At 44.4% G+C, this 20,736-nt stretch overlaps 1 protein-coding gene across 2 annotated transcripts in view; it reads left to right on the top strand.

The window, feature by feature from the left end:
* The window catches only part of CRHR2 (corticotropin releasing hormone receptor 2), a 1,750,647-nt gene that overhangs the window by 1,530,128 nt on the left and 199,783 nt on the right, over positions 1-20,736 (top strand). The window lies entirely within an intron of this gene.

The raw sequence follows: 20,736 nt of genomic DNA, 5'->3' as shown, positions 1-20,736 counted from the left end.
ATGCGGTTGCTCAATTGATAATAGGAATCGGCTAACATAGAGGGGTGGATGACCCCTGACTTGCCTCTTAGTTCATAATAGCATTGTCAACAGAGTGGAGGCAGGAATGTTTCATATTTAAAAAAGATCTTTTCCACATCTGCGGTAGTAAGGTGAAACTTTCAAGCATCTAAAAGAAATACACTTTTTCTAATTTTGAAGAACCTCATGTTTAAACATGATCTTTGCATGATTTTCATCGTAAACATTTTCAAGTCTCTCATTGTCAGAGCCAACCTTTGACTCTGCTCTCCCTGGTAATTTGTAGGCTCACCCACCTCTAAACACTATCCTCAGCCATCCCAGTACTTTGGGTCTGATGCACAGTGGCTGCTGTACCACACTACTTTGAAGTTAATAGTTTAATCAGAAAAATGATTCGTGGTGCCCTTTCTACAGCAGGAATGCATTTCCTTGAAGAGTAAGAGCATTTACTCCAAAACAACATATTTAACTTCACTTGTTATGACAAATCACAATAAAATTCAATACCATCATCTATGTTCCCTGCCTCTGAATTAGGTCCAAATAAGGAGCTTGGTGATCTGAGGACCACCAGACCTGTGGTGGTGCAGCGGTGGCAGTCCAGCTACTGTGGCACCGGTGATCCGACTGCCCTATTACGACTCGGGCAGGCAGACCGTAATTGGACAGCCAACTCCGCCAGGGAACAGTGGCACAGCAGTCAGGGACTACGTTATATGTAGGTGCTGTCTCTGCAGCAACGCCATGCATATTGCAAGTTTCAGGTGCCGCTATCAGTTTCATGGAGGTCTTTCCTCCATAAAAAGCCTGGAAGTGCTGAGACAAAGGGAGCTCTACAGAACCCCATGCACCCCCTCAGCTTGGGGATGCATGCAGGGGGGCACAACATGTGCCCCCCTCAGTGTGTTCTGCACGGCATGGGCTTTTGAGTCCATGCCGTGTAGGAACACCGTGTGGCGTTCCCACTGTGGAACCTCTTTGAAAGGCACCACAACCTTTGAAAGATGGCCCACACCGTGACTGCAACTCCGCCAATCCGAAACTGGTCGTAATCTGACGGGAGGGTGGCAGCCACACCACTACTCCATCAAAAGTCATAATTTGTCCCTAAGTGTTTATTATTAAAATATTGTTCATAATGAACCATTCCCCCTTTAAGCAAACTGCAGTAGTTTAATAACCTTGACAATGCATCAAGCAGCCCACCTGGCGCATGGCCCCACAGTATAACACAGAAAAAGTATTTCCGGTGTCAGCAAAAGGAGCCGTACATTGCTTCCTGTTGAAGCTGAAATAGAAGCACAGTGCAATAAGCAAGAACCAAACAACTGGCCAAGATAATAGGTCTTCCTTTTTTCCTCTGATAAAAATGTCCTTATCAATTAACTGGGCCGGACTGGGCATAGAGGGCACCGGGCGTTTCCCAGGTAGGCCGCAATGGTGGGGGCCGGTTTTGGGCCCCTGGGGGGCCGTTTTTGTCACCGGGGGTCGGCAATATCAGCCCGCTGTAACAAAATCAGGCGAAACCGTCCCTCACAAACCGCTCAGCTGCACTCCCCCTCACACCAGGGGGGGGGGGCAGCTGAGCAGTTTGCCAGGGCCTGTTTCTTTTCCCAGTCCAGCCCTGTCGATTAACAGTGCTTCCCTGAAGGAGGGTATTTGTAAGCAGGGCAGATTCAGCAGTAGAGGGATATCTGGAAGCAAAGGACAGAGATGTAGTGTCATTGGTGAAACAGGAAGCACACTGTGTAGGAGGACAGTGCAGTGTCCTTACCATATAGCAGACAAACTGTGACCAGATGTAGTGGGCGTGCCAGGAAATAAAAAGGTGCAATGGCAAGCACACTTGACCTTCATATTTCCAGTATTGTAGAGAAACTGTTATCCAGTGCACTGTGTCAACAGCGAAGTCCCCGGCTCCCTTAACCCCTTGCGTCCTCGTGACGGAGCCTCAGGTGGGCTGTGCTGGTGACGGAACGGTTCCGTCATTGCCCGCTCGCCGTGCCTGCGCAGCGCTGATTCCACGCCTGCGCTTAAGGTTCTATTAGGTGGGAGGGGCCGTGACGGAACGATTCCGTCACAAGCACAGCCCACCCGAGGCTCGTGGCGGAGCAGTTCCGTCACGAGTACGGGAGCGCCGCGCGGCCCCCCATTCCCCTTAGCACTGCGGCGTAATAGCCGCCGCAGCTAAGGGGTTAAACATAGCACTCGGACTCGGTTAGCTGAAGATCACGGATTGAATGACACGGATCTGGCAGTTTTCGAAATAAGTGATGAGAGACTGATTTTGAAATACGAATTGGGAAGTGACAATTAATTAAGACTATAACTTGGGAAGATCGACATTGCTCGATATAAAGGACACTCCCTAGTAATTTTCATACTTATATAATTATTGTATATTTGTGCAACGTCATCGTCCTGATGATGGTCCTACGGATCGACTAGACCAACGAGGGACCGAAACGTCGACACCTAGCACCGTTTTGGGTATTCTTCTGATTTATGGGTTGATGTACTAGATGAAACAGTCTGGCGAATTATCATCTGTAATGATCACGTTTGTGACGTAATTTCAAAACAACAAGATAGTAAAAATAATTCCTTTACGGACAATTGTACTTTGTTATTGAATATACCCAGTCCCTACGGGATTATTGAGTGGCTCTATGGTATTTAGAAGGTTCTATTAGGCGGGAGGGGCCGTGACGGAACCATTCAGTTACAAGCACAGCCCACCCGAGGCTCGTGACGGAGCAGTTCCGTCACGAGTACGGGAGCGCCGCGCGGCCCCCCCTCCCCCTTAGCACTGCGGCGTAATAGCCGCCGCAGCTAAGGGGTTAAACATAGCACAGGGTGTAGAGTACTGCAGTTAGAGCAAATGGCACAAATGAAGTGGCTGATGAAAATAACAAAAAAAAAGTTTCTGGTCAGCACAGGCATAAAAAGCTGTGAAGAAACAGTTCACCTTGCCCTCCCAGCTGCATTGATAACCAAGACTGAAGATTTGAGGACAATGGTGTAACCATAACGTTACTTTAACCTTTGCTTTTTCAGTGACTTTCTAAGGATTTTTTTAATCAAAAACACCCACACATATATATTAGTATTATTTTTTTGTAATGCTTTTTAACAATATTAGTGTGAAACTGTTTTGTACTTACCATTATAAGGGCAAGCAAAATTATATTTTTGTAAACTATATTTTCGACCCAATATTTTTGTTACACAATATTGTTGATTCCAATATTAGTCATCCCTTTGCAGTGTTACCTCTCGAAAATCAAAGTTGAGATAAGTTCACCTGTTCTGCAAACAAATACTCCTTCTCATACCTTTCACCACATTTCAGAGACACCAAGAGAATGGCGGGATAATGAATTAAGTTGTGAACTTGCCTGATGCCCAAATTTATTTTTAAAGTAAAGTTCACATACAGTTTAACAACACCTCTATTATACCTCAGCAGACTGGCACTGCTCCCCCTGCCCTCCCGCCCAAACTCTTTATCGTGTAAAAACTAAGCACTCTCTTACCACCTTCACATCTAGCTCTGCATACCACCCTGGGTGCCTGCCACCAAAGTGCTTGCCGGATAATTACTGTTTAGCTCCTATAAAACAGTAAAGAGTTCATTGCAAAAAGAGTGGATATTGCTAGTCCTCATAGTCTATGTGATACCAACCAACGACGTCTTCCAAGAAAGGCATTTAAATTAACATCTGCCTGTAGCTTGTAGCATGCGGTCCAGTTAAAATGGCATGGCCATATTTTCAAATCCAAGCTCTTGAAGTAGGCCTCGAATACAGAAGTAATGTTGGCACTGAGCATGTAACAGTACAATGGCAGCCTACAACACGTAGCATAAAGACTGCATTGCTCTATGAGACTAAGTGGATATAAACCCTTTTAAAAGAGACCACATTTTGTAAGTTCTTAATTTATTATATTTAAAACTAATATTTAAAATTAATTTGGACGTCCAAGCAAGAGGCAGCACTGTCTCTTGCCACAAACGGAGCTCACTCAGTACAGTTTTCCTTGAAGTTTGAAACTTCTAGTTGTGCAGCTATAATTATTAAAACCAAACAACAAGTACCAGAGTGCAAAGGATGATACTTCAATTTGGGTTTTTTACGAAGTGGAAAAGACAGTGGGGAAGAAATACACATGCATCGCCATAGGAAACAAAAAAGAGAACATTAGTTTAAGACTTACCAGTGCTATATACAAATGCACCATCTTCTACTACAAAATGCAGAGAACAGAAGCAAAGTAATGGTTTACCCAAGCAACCCTCTGTCACCTGTATACGAAGGGCATATGGGAGGGGACACAGTGATGGTTAAGGATATTGTTTAGTATGTGTACAACAACGTCCAGCTTAGAGGGCAAGATTAAAATGCATGGATTCCTAGAGGGTCACCACATTACCTAGCATTTGTATAAGAAATGTGGAAGTAAAGGCCTACATTACTAACCAGTAGACCCTGTCAATTCCTATTGGATAAATATTAGGGAATTATTGAAAATAGTCAGAAAGAGGGTTTGCTCCAGGAGCAGCCCGTTCAGGTAAGAGCAGTGGGGCTGTGGGGCCGGGTTGGGGGGATACGATAAACGACTTCATTGGAAAATTAAATAAATTAATTTCCCTTCTTGTAGTTTGTTGAAAACTCCTCTCCCCTCCCACCGCCACCACCACCTGGCCCCACCGCCCCACGGCTCTTACCTGCACGGGCCTCGGCTGGTTTGCTCATACACTGATTTAACCCTCATCAAAACATGCACGAGGCAGCACAGTAGTGAAGCTTTTAAAAAATAAAATAACTTCACTCGATGTAACAAGAGAGGCATAGCATTCAGAATATTCCATCAATTATTAATTTGTAAAAATATCACTGCTAGGTCCCAAGGTATTTCTCAGGAGTCCCCTGAAGCTGGCACCACTCAAAGGTCCGCACAGTCCTATCACTCTGCTGCTGAATGCCCCTGCAGCTTACCCAGTAGCCTTCACACTCAAATGAGTGGGATATTTGTGACGATTCCAGATCACCCCAAGGTTCAGGAATGGCCGAGAAGTGATCATTTGTTCATGTGAAGTATTTGAAAGAATCTACGTGGCACCAAGAGGGTTCAGAAGGATCTCCGGTAAATAGACTGCTTTCCCTCGTTACGGCTTGATATGAAGATTAAGGATAGGGAGTGAAGGGAAGCCCTGACAGCTGGCAAATAGACTCCGAGCATGTTGAAGAAAGTAGCCCCGCCACTGACAAGAACTTTTTAAAGGTGTACGTGCATATTGTGCACAGGTTAATTTGTAAAAGAAATAGGTTCCGGCGCTCTCGTAAGGAGGCAGCTTGCATCAGCCCATTTCTTCTGTTAGCGCCGCCTAAAACAGAACCAACTACTAACCATGAAAGTGGGGAAAGGATGTGATGTAATGGTGGGAGCTGCTGACTTAGGAGCTGGGGAACCACGTTCAAGTCTCAGCGTTGGCTCAAGATCCTGTGATTCTGGGCAAATCACTTAAACTCCCTGTGGCTACCATAAAAGAATGTGTACTTAACTGACAATGTACAAGCCAGTCCCGCGGTATTTTACCTACAAATGTTGAACCCAGAAAGAATACCTCATATGGCTGGTTTTTTAAAATGTTCTATGAAGTATAGGAAATGTTTGGATATTTAAGACTGTTAAGAATAAAATCCTGTGTCTTCTGCTTCCCTATGATCATCCAACAGCCGAATATTTATGTTACGAATATCCGGTTTTTATAAATTGTACCTTGTCTGGTGTATTTTTATCTGAAAGTCTGCATTGCTTGTTTTAATGTCATGTGAACTTTTATGGTTTTGTACAAAACAAAAACCGAATAAAGTACTTTTGAAATTGAAGTGTCCTTAACTGGTGCTCATGAAAGTGCCGGTGTTGATGATTAAGTGCCGGTGCTGAGCACCGGAAGACCACCTGCTCAAATTTAGAACTGAAATACTTCACCCACATTCCCACAATGAAGACCACTAATAGATTGAGAGGGCGGGTTAATTGCCCAATGCTGTAGTCTTTGGTGAGTCGAAGCTAAATTTGAATGGAACTTGAATGAACCAATGGATGTAGAGGGTTGACTGTAAGTCCCACTGTGTATGTATGCATATATGTATTTTTTATTAAAAAATGTTTTGAAAAACAAACATTCTTGGCTAGCAAAATACCTATAAATGAAGTAGAAACTGCCCAGATAGATTCATTGAAAAAATACAGGACTGATAAAAACTACAGCATTAAAAAATCAAAAGCTATTAACTGAGCTTATAATACACTGAAGTGTCACTGTGGCAAACAAGCAAATATTGGGTGTGATGAAAAACAGCGTTAAGAAGAGATGGGATACAAATTATTGAAGAGATAGTACGTACATCAAACACTGTAAGATAATAAAAATTGTGGCAGTAAAAAACATGGGTTTGGTTAGCCAATACTAAACCCACCTTGGAGGGCACAGATGAACCTGAGTGATCTGAAAAAGTTTACTGCCTGATTACAACAATTGCATGGCCCATGCCGCTTTGAAAAAAAATAGTAACTTCTTTAGGGCTATCTAATAATAGATATGTTGTATTTCCATAGCTTATCATTGCATCTTTGTTTATCTCTATCTAGTTGAAATGCAATTATAGGCCATAGTTTTCTCTTACTATGTAAGTGATGAGGTCAACCTTCCTCTTTATGAATGCAGGTGAAAGGAGACCATAAACATTTCATGATAGAGGTTTCCTTTGACAGATGGCCTCTCATAACCAAATATTCGGACTCCAGAGTCAGAACTGTGATGCAGAATTAAACCTGCATCACATTCACATAGGTATTAACTTCTGCTATTCTTTGTTCGAGAGGGGAAAAGAAGAAACACAGATGTGAGAAATTGGGTTGTTGGTTGAGGGGGGTGTGAGCCCTTCTCAAGCAACTGTCACGATCATTGTCAGTGTGGATCATAAGAAGTCACTAAGGGGCTGAGGACAATGGGGATCGGACGAGTGGAGGAACAGGACTGTCCGACAGGTAATCAATGAACCCGCCCATCAAATTACAATCTGACCGCCATAGAGGCGGTTGGAAACATGCCTCTTTGCATTGAGGCTTGTGCTGCTGCCCGGAAAAGGGCTGCAGCACAAGCCCCAATGCCAAAAAGTATGTTTGCCAACATCCCTACACCCTGTGACTTGCACCATGTGGTGCCTGCCACACGATGTAGGGATGATTAGGGGGGGTCAGCACAGGTGCCCCCAGTACCCATAGTGGATGGCAATCGGGGACAGGGGCCCTAAAAAAGCCTTTCCGCCAGCCTTTTCACGTCAGGAGAACCAACGTGAAATGTCAGGCGGAAAGGTGGATCGTAATCCCCACGGCGGTGCCTGAGAAGGCACTGCCTCCATTGTCAGAAATGCAATCTGAGTGACCGCCTGAAGCTGTTGGTCATCCCTGAGGCAATGTGATCCAACCGACCACACCCTTATGTGGCAGTTTGACCGTGTTTATAAGTGTCGCTCACACTGACATCGTAATCGTCCCCTTAGTTGCACTGTGCTCAACCTCTGGTAGCTTGGCACAAAAGCAGTAGGACTTAACTTTGAGGCAATGTATAAAGTATTTATGCAGCACTTAAACAGTAATAAAGTGAAAGCAAAACACAAGAAAATCCCACACCAATTTATAAAGCTAGAGTACATTTCAATACATTATTTGACACCAAAACAACATAATCTCATTCAGTTTAAATGCTGGACGAGTTCATGATAAAGATTTCTTTGTTTGGACTTAGTCTCTTTTTCTTAGTCAAAGGTCTGCAGAGGAACAAAGCTGCAGGCTGTAGCCAAGGAGGGCTCCATGAAACCAGGTGCCACATCCAAGAGTAGCCGCTGAAAAGGAGCTGCTACAGAGGAGAACAATGCAGCAGGTGTTATTGTGAAGTTAGGCCAAAGGGTAATGCACTTTGGGCAGATTGGCGAGCATGTAGGACCTAGTCTCCTCCCAGCACTCAGAGCACATTTTCCTAAAAATTATTTAGGTTGCACGTTTTGGATTTGGGCTATCTAGGCACCTACAGCACCACATCCAAGAGTTCAGGATTAGAGGGGCACCACATATAGGTCAGGACTCACACAGGGGGGGTACGGGTAGACATTCAAGATGGTTGGAGCCTTTTCTGTTCCAAAGGTTCTGATCAGGAGGCCAGCCAACTAGCCCCTGGAATCACTGGAAGTCTTGGGTTCAAGCAGGGAAGCGAGTCTCCTGCAGCAAGGTAATCCTCTAAGAGCAAAGGGCAGCCACCCTTAAGGCAACAGGAGAGTCCTCTTGGTGCAGCACAGCAGTTCTCTGAATTACACAGCAGGCCACACACAAAAGGGCAGTCCTCTAAGAGTCCTTCTGCAGGTCCAGATTGGGTCTGAGGGTCCTATTTTTATATGTGGTACCAGCTTTGAAGTGGAAGAAACATCTGAAAATACTCTCCCACAGAAATGTCTATAATGTCCTTCTCTGTGCCCTGGTCCCAGGCTGTCTCAATTCACAATGGTCCGTTTAGGGCCTACCTTAGTGGTGACTCATGTGCCAGGTCAAATTGGCATTTTAAAACTGAATACAGGCTGCAGCGGCTGACTGAGACATGTTCTAAAGGGGTACTTAAGTGGGTAGCACAATAAGTGCTGCAGGCCCACTAGCAGGATTTAATTTACCAGTACTGGCTATATCATAGACCTCTTTACTAAGGATGTATAAGTAAATTAAATATGCCAATTAGGTGAAAGCCAACTTTACCAAGCTTTAAAGAGTTAGCATAAGCATGTTAGCACTGGCGAGCAGTGGTAAAGTGTACAGAGTCCTAAGGCCAACATAAAATGAATTCCACAAAACAGGAGGGGAGACAGCAAAACATTTGGGGGAAGACCACCCTAAGGCTGATAGGTCTAATAATAGTCACATTGCATTTGAAAGGTTACAGTGAAGATAGACCCAGTTCTCACACATAAACCTTGTAAAGCCACACCATTTTCTTTACTGGAAATACATTTTACATTCATTTATTTGCCTTACCAGTGCCATCCTTAGTTTGGTTAATTTCAAGAAGACTGCAGATTTAGCATGCCTAGTGACGTACAGAGACACATAACAAAGGTAGTTAGTGGTAAGCAAAGTTTTACTCTGTTAGCTTTTTTAAGTATACTAACATGCTTTGTGAATTGGCAAAACATCCAAAATGGGAATACATTGGAAATAATCAGGGAATAGTCGTATAAACTAGTACAAATTGAATAGATACTGCCCTCTTTGCACTTTTACTAATTGAGAAGTTGGATATTTCAAGGCCAATTCTTAATGGTAATTAAGAGTACGTAAAGGAGCACCCCTGCGTTCATGAATCAGACCCCTAGGACACTCTAAATAAATGAGCTAGAAATGACTTATGATTTAAGGGCAGTTGGCTCCTGTTAGCATGACAATTTCTATTTTTCAATTAGACTTTGCAAAACCTGATATTTCCAGAGTAAGACAATCCTAGTCCCTTGTGATGTCACGAGAAACTTAATCAATTATCCAACCAGTCATTTGTTAGCTTCTGTCAAATTCAAATCTATAGTCATGGACCTTTTCTAAAAGACATGGTGCAAATCCTTTTAGCCCTCAAAGGACAATTGCTCAAAATCCTATCAACTAAACACTTTGGAAGTCACATCAATAATAAATATGATGTTTGTTATTCATCTTCATAAAGCACTCGGCTGCCCCCTCTGGGTCATATTAAGGCAGAGGAATCCACTGGGTATCGATGGACTAGGAGGAGCATGAAGCAAAAGAGGGGCGCACTAGCAGTGAAACAGCCAGTGTTTCAGTTGGTTTCTAGAAATAATGTCAAAGGAGCACAGCTGAATAGACAAGGGCAGACTTTTCAGAATCTAGAGACCTTATAGTGGGAAAGCACCTAACTTGCCTGGATAGTCTGTGTTGGACTTGACCCTTTTTGACTAAAGTTCCTTATACTTTTTGCCTTCCTCCTGGACCTTTTTCTGATATGATGTTGCCGACTTAGATGCTTTTGGCACTTTGCCACTGCTATTCAGTGTCACCGTGCAAGTGCTCCCTGCATAAAGTGTTATGGTAATTGGACGGGAGGGTGTCCCTGCCGTGGCAGGCCCATGTCTGGGTTCTATCACCCCAAGCAGGGGAGTCCATCATGGTAGTTGATTGGCCTACCCTGGCTTTAGGCTGGGAGTGGGTTGTGTTGGACTTGGCCCTTTTGGGCTAAAGTTTCTTAAACCTTTTGCCTTCCTCCTAGACCTTTTTCTGACATGATGTTGCTGACTTAGATGCTTTGGGCACCTTGCCACTGCTGATCAATGTCGAAGTGCAAGTGCTCCCTGTATAAACTGTTATGGTAATTGGCTGTCCACAATTGGTATGTCTGTCTTACTAGTGAAGTCCCTGGTAAAGTGCACTATTGTGTGCCAGGGCTGGTAATGCAAATGCTACTAGTGGGCCTGCAGCACTAATTGTGCCACCCACACAAGTAGCCCTAAAAAGAGATCTCAGGCCTGCCACTGCAGTGCTTGTGCACAGTTTGTTATCTGCCTTGTTGTCCTGACAAGTGCACCCACTTGCCAGGCCTTACCCTTACCTTTTTATGCACATCAGACACACCTATTGTTGGCCCAAGGTACCCCCCCAGGGCAGGGTGCAGTGTATGTGAAAGGTAGGACAGGTACTGAGGTGTGTACCATGTCCTGACAGTGAAATGCTGCCAAATTTGTTGTTCGCTGTTGCAAGGCCAACATACCCATAGGACAGAATGGGGAATGCTGTGTCCCATCTTTCCAGCATATCTTCCCATAGGCATATGATGGAAAGATAGAGTTTAGTGTCCCTGAACTCAGAATTTTATAACACATCTTTTTGCGAAGATGGTTTTTAAATTGTGTGGTTTGGAAACCACGCTTTCAGAAGTAGCTGGTTTCTTGTCTTAAACCCTCCTGTGTGCCTCTGCTTGATTGTGTATTGACTGTCTGGGTTTGGATGTGACCGGGCCTGGGGAGTGTCCTGACACCAGAGAGGAGTAGGTGAGACAGCAACAGGATGGCCTACATTTGGTGTTGGGGGAGGAGTAGCCCCCTGAATGTGAAGAGGGCTGTGTTCCTGTCACAAAAGGATGGCTCCAACTCCTGCGGATCGTCTGGGTCCCAGAACCTCACTATCAAAGGAAGAGGGTGTCTACTGGCAGGAAGACACCCAGGTCTGGTTTGGACCTGGCTCAGAGCCCCCTGGACACAAAGACTTTAAAGGCTTTTAGGTGCATAAAAGTGAGAGCTGAAACCCCTGAACTCAAGACTGAACTCAAGCCTGAAAAAGGATTGAAACTACTTTGTGATCAAGAGGAACCTCTGCCAAAGAAGAACAGCTGAAGAAACTGAAGAAAATGACTTCCCTTGCTGTGTGTTCTGGGTCTGGCCTGCAGTTTTCTGATTTGACTAAGATGAGGACAAGGGACTTTGCTGTGTGCCCTGTCCCCCTGCTTAAAAAGACTTTGCTATGTGATGTCTCCTGAAGTAACTTGTCTCCAAGGGCCCGAGAGGAGCTTCCTCCCTGTTATGGAAACTCAGGAACATAAAAGTTTCCAAGTGTGTCTCAGCGACGCTGTGTGCATGTGGTATTTGCAGCCTGAGACCGTCGTGAGAATTTCCCAGTGACCGTGTGCACTGGAGCAGTCTTGCACTCTGCTTCGATCAACAGCGTGACCAGAAGTGCTGTGATCATTATCGCCATCGGCCCGGACCGTCGTCACAAGAGGGAGCCAAAAGAAATCAATGCCGCCGGCTTGAGCCTGCCTTTGCCAAGGAGAGACGAGTGAACTTTCACCATTATGGGTCCGAGGTCCCTTTGCCAAAGATAACCGGAGACTTGCCGGGAGCCGATCAGCTGTGAGGCTGTAGCCTGGTAGCCGGCCTCAAACTGCGAGGAGCAGCCGCCGCCAAATTGAAGCCGCACAACGTGAGGCCCAAGCCGTTACGAGATGAGAGAGAGTCTGCACCCCACCCCACGGAACTCTCAGTGAGCGTGCGTGTGTCGGAGTGCATACGACGACATACCGCTCTCAGCCTTTCCCATCTTTGCAGTGCAAGCCGCCGCTCAAGTCAGTATTGCGACCCGTACTCGCAGAGGAGTGGCAGTACCGGGTTCGGATTGGGGAGCTGCACTTTGTTTCCTTTGTAACAGGATTGGGGGCATATTTTGGCAATAGCTGACCACAAGTCAGCCAGGAGTGGCATAGAGACCTTCCCGAGCACCGCAATCAGTGACAAATTGTTTTTAGGATCTGCATTAGTATGTGCACTACGAACTGTCTTATTACTTGTTTTTACGATCCACATTAGTACTTTCACTACAAACTGAATTATTACTTGCTTTTATAATCCGCATTAGTACTTGCACTACGAAATGCATTATTCCTTGCTGTTACAATCCACATTACTACTTGCATTAAAGACTGTCTTATTTCTACATTACAAACTGCATAGCATTGCATTAGGACTGCATTAGATCATCGTGAACGGCTCGTTAATACCGCAAGAACCTATAAGTGATTGTTGGCCTAATAACCAGCCCAGTGAAATATTACGAATACGCATATGTTGAATATTTTTACCGTTTGGTCTAATCATATTTCTTCTTGATAAAGATACCGCTCTTTCCTAAATCAGTTTGGTGTCCATTTGTGGTGTTATCACTGTGTTACTGGGAGTGTGGTTGCAAATACTTTACACATTGCCTTGGAGATAAGCCTGTCTGCTTGTGCCAAGCTACCGGGGGGGTGAGCAGGGTTTTTTTAAGAGTGTGTCCCTCCTTTCCCTGACTAGAAGCAAGGGTCCCTATTTGGGCTAAGGTACCTACCTCAGCAAACTAGAGACCCCAAGTCCTAACAGTCTGATACTCATAACTCGAGCAAAATGAAGCTCTAAAGAGTGCAGAATGAGAGTAATGAGGTACATTTGAATATGTGTTAGTTAAGGTAAAGGTGTTCTTTGGTGCGGAGGGTTCTAAAAGAGTTACATAGGACATTGAAAATAATGTGCTTGACACAGGCATCTAATATAGGCCCTTGAGTTGACCTACAATGGACTGTGTAAGATATTAAGCAAACGCCAAACAGATTACCTGTAGTTTTTGTAGAAGATATTTTGAGTGACCAATGCAAAGGGTGTTGTCATAATCTAGTAGTTGTATAATTAACACTTGAATGATGGATTTATATGTGTTAGTAGGTTACAAGCGGAGGATTGTTCTGTGCATTTGAAGTATGCTGAAGCATGTTGCAGCCACCTTTGTTATGTGGCAATTGGGGGGTAAGTTAGAGTCTACACAGATGCCAAGACCATTGACAGAGGATTATAGGGCAGGTGGTACCCCAAGCCAATTAGACACAGACCCTAAGGCAAGTTGATTTCCAGTGACCAAAACCACAATTTTGTTTCAGTTGAGCTTGAGGAAATGAGCATCTCTCCATTTACTGACTGCTGATATACAGTCCTGGAACTGAGTGGAAGCGGGAGAAGAGTTGCCATATAGTGTCACAAGTCAGCCTGGAAGAGTTTGCGGAGTTCCTCTACATGGAACTACACGAAGTGCAAAAAAAAAACGCTGCTGCGCTACGCGGAGCACTGCAAGCAGCGGAGTGCATTAGATAAATGCAGTTCGCAGTGATTTTCACTGCCAGGTGATTGTACGCACTGTGCAATCATCGCAAACGGCACCATGCACAGTGCAAGTGGGCACAGCTTCCTTTCTGGCACTCAAGAGGATTTTTACTCAAGCAGCAGTTTTCTCAACGCGACGGATGGTTTCTCAACGTGAGCGGTCGTGAGCATACGTGACCACTCGCAATGAGAAATCTGACCACCCACGTTGAGAAATCTCGCAGGGAGGTTGATTTTCCATGCTCACACTCGCCAGTTTGATGTTGATGATTGCCAATGAGGGAAAATCTGACCAGGAGGTGGATTTTTCTCACCTGCGCTCGCCAACTAGACGCCTAGACGAGCAAGGTAAAAAAACTCCTCTACGCCGAGCAGAGTTTTTCGGAACTCCGCGAGCGAAGCGGAGTTCACCGCCCAGACTTAGTCACGAGCTGCATGCCATCTGAGCAAAAAAATATGGAGATGTTGGAAGATTGTCTTAAGAACAGTCCTTGGTAATACCAGAAATTTCTTATATTGTCTAATTCTCTGATGTTTTCTTGATCTAGGTTTTGGTGTAAGTAAAGGCCATTCACACTGTTAAGGTTTGGTTTTTGTTAATATATTTATATGTCCAGATTAGGTTATCTACCCCAATCACATGTACTATATTTTCTGTCCAGTGCACATCATTGGTGTAATTGGTATGTATTAAACTAAGTGAGCTTTTTGACAAGGAATCTTGTTTCACATTTGTTCAGGTTGTTATCTTTCTCTCCATATTTCGTCTGTCTTTCGAGTACATGTTCCCTATTAAATATGAGTGTTATTGTTAGTATCTTGAGCCTATTTTCTGTTTCAGATTTTTTGTGTCTTCTCTCAGCTGTTCCTCACCCCCTCTTTATTTTTTTCATTCACATTCTGTTGCTTAGCGCCTTGAAAAATGTGGTACTGCATTTGGTTTTGCCGAAACACGTGTCAGTGCTATTTGAAACTGAATATGATCCGGAAGACCATACTATCAACATATTAAATTGAAGGGGTCTCCACCATGATCCTTAATATAAAGATCTATTAATGTTATGTGAGAAGAAAATTGTATATTCTAAAGTTGATGTGATTCAGATATGCTTAATATACACTAAGGGCCAAGTTATGACAATGGCTATCCATTGGACTGCAGTAGTCGTGGTGGCAGTCCACCTGCAGTATTATGAGTACGGCAGTTGGACCACTCCTGGACCGCTGAAACCGCCGGGATCCTTAATCCCGCGGTGGTGGTGCAGTGGTCTGAGGCTGCAATATGCTGGCAGTGCCTCAGCTGCCCCGCCAAGCATATTACGAGTTTCCTTACTGCTCTTATTTTCATAGTGGTGAGCCTGCCATGAAAACTGTGGCAGTGAGGAAACTCAGGGGGCTCTAACAGGGCCCCATGTTGCTTCTGTGCATTGGGGTGCAATCAGGGGGCACATGATATGCCCCTCATATTTTGCATCCCATGTTCCGACACAAAAAGAATTGCACAACATTGTTCATTTCTTTTTATTCTGGAATGGGATCAGGCGGTCTCACAGCAGTGCATCTCTAAGGCACACTTACGTGCCTTAGATACGCAACGCTGTGGGACCTACACAGCTGGTGGCCTGACTATGGGTTTGGCTGTCTTGGAATGGGGCAGTGGCATGGCGACCTGCTGCAAGACCGCCACTCTCGAAATCAGGCCCTGAGTCATAATACACTGTATTTGCATTATAACAAAAAATATTTCATCAAATCAGATTTATATTTCAGTGCATATATTCTGTACTCTGGTCTTGTCTGGTATTTCGTATCTAAAATGTTTTAATGGTGGTTTTGCTGAGTGAGGTTAAATGAATGAAGTACGATTGGGATATGTATTGAGGGTATGTTTAGTGTTTTAGCATGAGTGGCGTGTCAGGTTGAGCATCTTTGAGAAAGTATATTTGTGTTCAATACATTGTGCATGTTCTGCTTTGTTAAGCTAATGCTTTTTGTATCAATAGGTTCTTGCTGAAGATAGTGTTATGAAGTGTAAAAAATTGAAATATAAAGAAGAAAAAACAATAAGGGGCCCATTAGGAAAGTCCGCCCGCCATCCCGACGTAAAACGGGACCGCCCCCCATAAGGGCGGCAGTCCCGTGGGGGCCATTAGGATGCGCCCGCCACACTGGCGGGCGCATCCCGCATTTTTAACATTGCGGCGGGCGGTGCTGAAAGCACAGTCCGCCGCAATGCTAAAAATGCTCATTGTGCACTTCAATGCACAACGTGACAGGCACTGCGTGGTGCCTGCCACGTTGCACAGTGAAGTGCAGAAGGTACCATAGGTGCCTCCCATGAGCACCCCCCGGAGTCCCTGGGGGCCCAGAACGGGCCTCCACAAGACATTCCTGCATGCCCTTCCATGTCGGCAATGCTGCCACGGAAAAGCATGTCCCCGCACACACACTAATATGGATGGCGGTGTCTAACAGACAAACCACCATATGAAACCCTTTTCCGCCCATTCAACTCCTTGACCGGGCGGAAAAGGGGCGGACTGTCTTTCCATCCACCGCAGTCCCCCCGCCATAGTAATATGGTGGAGGGAAATGGGTGAAGGGCGGGGAAGGAAGTCGGGCGGATCGCCACCGCCCGCATGGCGGTGGTGATCCGCCCGACATCCTAATGGGGCCCTAAGGGCGTGATTACGAGTGAAAGGGCTTTAACATAAAGTTTGAAATCTATCAGATAAAAAAGGAGAACCATTTTAAAGCAGAAATGCAGATCCCTAACTCATTAAGACAATTGATCAGAGTAGAGTGTGAAATGGTAATAAACAAAACTGATAAATCTTCGATTATAAGTACAGTTGTACCACCCAGATCCAAGATAGCACAAAAATGTTTAGTTACAGCTAAAAGGTCTCTTTCCATACTGTGTTGTGGCCTAAATAGGGATTGTGATGGATCCAGGAGCAAGTGTTCTTCAAGATACTGTAAGAGCAAAGTATTAACATATTTTTCAATGATTTTCCTGGTGAAAGGCAAGAGAGAATAGACCTGCTATTGGCGATAATAGTGGAGTCTAGTGAGGATTTCTTCAAGAGAGAAACAGTGATGTTTTTTTCTCCATTCCAGGGTAGTAGTCTGAAGTGAGAGAGATTAAGTAGACCCCGAAGATTGGAGTAGATCACAGATGCACTTGGTAATAAGATATAAAGTGGCAATGGAGAACCTGATGTGGGGGTGATAATTAAGGAATTTAAGGTGAGGTTTGTGCTGGGGTGGGGACATTTTTCTAAGAGGTGGGTCATAACAATTCTCCAGGTGCGTTCAAGGGCCCTCCCTTGACATTTAAGATCTCTCAGATTGCAGTTCAACCAAAGATCTGTAGGCTGTGTTTAGCAAGAAGGACACTCTCTAATCAGAATAGTGGGATCTGCGAAGTAATTGATTAAGAAAAATTGGTGGAAGCACCTGCAATGCTGCCACTCAAGCAAAGAGTATGGCTTTAGGGAGCCTGGGAAAATTCCATAGGATTCAGCTTAGCCCAGATCCTGAAGGTCAAAGCTAGGTGAGGATGCAGCCACGATCTCTAAGATTGATGCCAACTACTTTAGGCTCATGGACAAATTTGGTCAGTACAACATCTTTGGCAACTAAGGAGCTTATTACGATGTCAGGCGGATGCACTGTTGCGGAAACAGGACCTATCAACTTCCGGTAGGCAGTCCCGACTGCCTAAATACAATGCAACTGCACATGATGCTGTCACATACTCGCATTTTCCTATGGGAGCGTGTGTTACGGCCGTAAAACGGCCATAGCACAAGCTCCCATAGGGACACATGGTGCATAGATTTACAAGGGGGCACCAAAGGTTGCAAACAAAAGGGCGCCCTGCTGGGGGCCCCCAAACATGCTTTCCGACTGACTTTCCAAGGGCATGGAAGGCCTGTCAGAAACTGTGCATTGAAATCCGGACGGCGTAAAACGCCATGGGCCATTTCTGACTGGCCGACGGGCTCCTTGAACCTGTCAGAAGCCAACTAGAATGACTGTCCGGTTTGACTTCAAACCGCCTAAATTGTAATTAGTTGGTCAGAAGTGAAACTGATGATATCGGCTGGAAAGCCTCCGACTGAGCTCGTAATTAGCCCCGTAGTCTTTTGAACATTGGTGGTTGTGTGGCCTGACTTCCTGAGACTTTGTGTGGACACTCCTTTGTTCCCATTACATGCTATCTTTGGAAAGTTAGACAAAAAGAATCCACAGTAATTTAAGTATGAAACATTATCAACTTTTAGAGCGCCATCCTGTGAAGCCTAGCTGTAGACATTATTAACATGTGGGAACCCCCATGCAAATGCTACTAGACTTTCACTGCTTAAATAAGAGGAAAGGAATTGCTTTCCCTAACCAAGGACCTCAAATCTTCTTTTGCAGTTTTCACTATGCTTAATCGCTTTCACCAGAAACATCCTTCCTGCTGACCTTAGGCCATCCAGAGTTTACTCTACATCATCTTCAGTTCACAGGTGTTCCAAAAACTTTTGCTTCACATAATCTCCACATTAGACCTGGCATCCTTGGAGTCATTTTCCTCCTAACTTTTTACCTTCAACCCTCCTGATTAGCTGACTTCATTTTTGCTGGCTTTAGGTTTCTGCGCACTTTACCACTACTTACCAATGATAAAGTGCTTGTCTCTCTCATTAAAACACGGTAGAATTGGCTTATACCCAATTGGCATATTTAATGTACTTGTATGTCCCTAGTAAAGTAGTACTAACTGTGCCCATGGCCTGTATATTACAGTGAGCCTGCAGCATGAATTGTGCCATCCACTTAAGTAGTATTTTAAATATGTCTCAGGTCTGCCACTGCAGCATGTAAGTGCAGTTTTTTTAACTGCTATGTCGGTCTGTCAAATTAAAACCTTTTGACAGGCCAAACCCTTCCTTTTTAATACATGAAAGTCACATCTAAGGTATGCCTTGCACCGCCCAGAGGGCAGGTTGCCGTGCATTTAAAAAATGGGGCATGTACTTTTTAGTTTTACATGTCCTGATAGTGAAAAGCATTTGAATTCGTTTTCACTACTGAAAGGCATACCTCTCCCATGGACTATCCTTGGAGTTACCTTATTACATCTAATAAGTGATCATTTATAAATGGGAGCAGATAATCAGTTCATGTTCAGTGTCCCTGCAAATTAAGTGAAAATCTCTCTCTCATGGTGGTCAGATTTTAAATTACAATTTAATTAATGCAATTTTTAGGAAGTTGCCATTTTTCTGCCATAGCCATTTAGTGCCTGCAGACTGTCTCTGTGTAATATGACTGGGTGGAGCTGACAGTTGAGCTTTGTGTACCCAGCAACTGGACTCTTCCATCTGTGTGTACTCCCCTGCCAAGTGGTGCCACCCTAGTCCTGGACTCTTGGATGTGGGACTGAAGGTGCTGTGTTAGCTCATCTGTGGACCTAGGAGAACTAACACATCTCCTCTGCTGTGCAGTGAAATCCCAAGCAGAACCGAAGTATTGGCTCTGCTGCGAGGGTTCTCCTAGTACAAGGGCTCTGCATAGACCATGGAGCCCGCTTCACATCACAAATCTCTCGTCGACAGTAGCTATATAGTTTTTCTGAAACAGCGCATTGGTTCGACTTCGGGACACATCCTCAACCCTGGACTTCGCAATGTAAAGCCTAATAGATGGGATCCTCGACAACGACAGAGGACCTCACATCACAGCTCTGCAGCTCCTCGGAACAGGCACATCGCCTCGGCTGCACAATGCACACATTGCTTGGGACCTCGCAACACTCCTCAAACAAGATTTAAGGTACTCTTGTACAGCATGCCTAACCGAGTCCATGCTTCTCGCCCACGTTCCATTGTGGTCAGCCTAACTTTGTCCCGATGCGGCGTGACCAGATAGCCACAGTTAATGCTTTGTGCTTTTTGGAGCTATTTTCATGCAACTCTTTTAAATACCATTCCTTCAGTTCTACTGATTTTGTTTTCGTTGTTTTTGTCTTGTTTTATTTATTAAAAATTGTTCGGTGTTTCTAAATTGGTGTGGGATTCTTTTTGGTGTTGTGTTGTCACTTTTTTGCTGTTTGAAGTGCTGCATAAATACTTTACACATTGCTCTTAAGTTAAGCATAACTGTCTGTGCCAACCTACCAGTGGATTGAGTACAGGTTAATGTGATGCTTGCTTATGCCTCACCCTGACAAGGATTGTGGTTCCTGCTTGGGTAAGGTCTCCCCCCACAACCAGTAACCCACTTTCTTGCAGTCCACCTGAAAAACTCACTGGGAGAGACTTCTAGGTTAGGTTCTATTCTAGCATAACTTTCTAATTAAACTTTGACCCACTAAGAAGCGCCAAAACAAAACAGTGTAATTTGTCTTGGCAATTTTCCTATTATTGAACACATTAATGGGAACTCGTCTAAATCTCCTTCATTTGGCTTCAATAGGTATGTTTGATAAGTTTTTCCCCTGGTAGCACCGCGTTCCTTCTCATGACTCCCTAATCATTTGTACTGGGTTCTTTCTCAAAGTTGGAATAGTTTATTGTATTTGTACAGGACATTCGTATTTTTTAACTGTTTTACAACTTATATATTTTTGTACAAACCTCAGACCCAACTGGTTGTGCCACCCTACTACTAAAATAAGTTATTACCAATCCCTTGTCTTTTCACTTTTTGTGGCCAGTTAAATTACTCTACACCCCTATATAAAAATCAGCATCCTGACAATGTAAAACTTTTAGGTTCTGTGAAACACAGCCTGAGGCAGTGTACACTTTATGTTAGCTGTTTGGGAAAAGATTCAGTGAAAGTAGAAGATATGATTAAGTCTTAAAGTGGCTTCCGGCGAAACATGTCAAAATGGCCCTCAAAGCCCAGGCTGACATCATGAAAGGAAAGAACATTTTGGAATCCCTGTTGTCGGTGATTGTTAGAGATGTATTGC

Source organism: Lissotriton vulgaris, chromosome 10 (assembly GCF_964263255.1).
Source record: "Lissotriton vulgaris chromosome 10, aLisVul1.2, whole genome shotgun sequence".
In the NCBI taxonomy this organism is placed as follows: domain Eukaryota; kingdom Metazoa; phylum Chordata; class Amphibia; order Caudata; family Salamandridae; genus Lissotriton; species Lissotriton vulgaris.
Note: the sequence above shows the minus strand (reverse complement) of the source record. Positions and strands in the feature narration are given on the sequence as shown.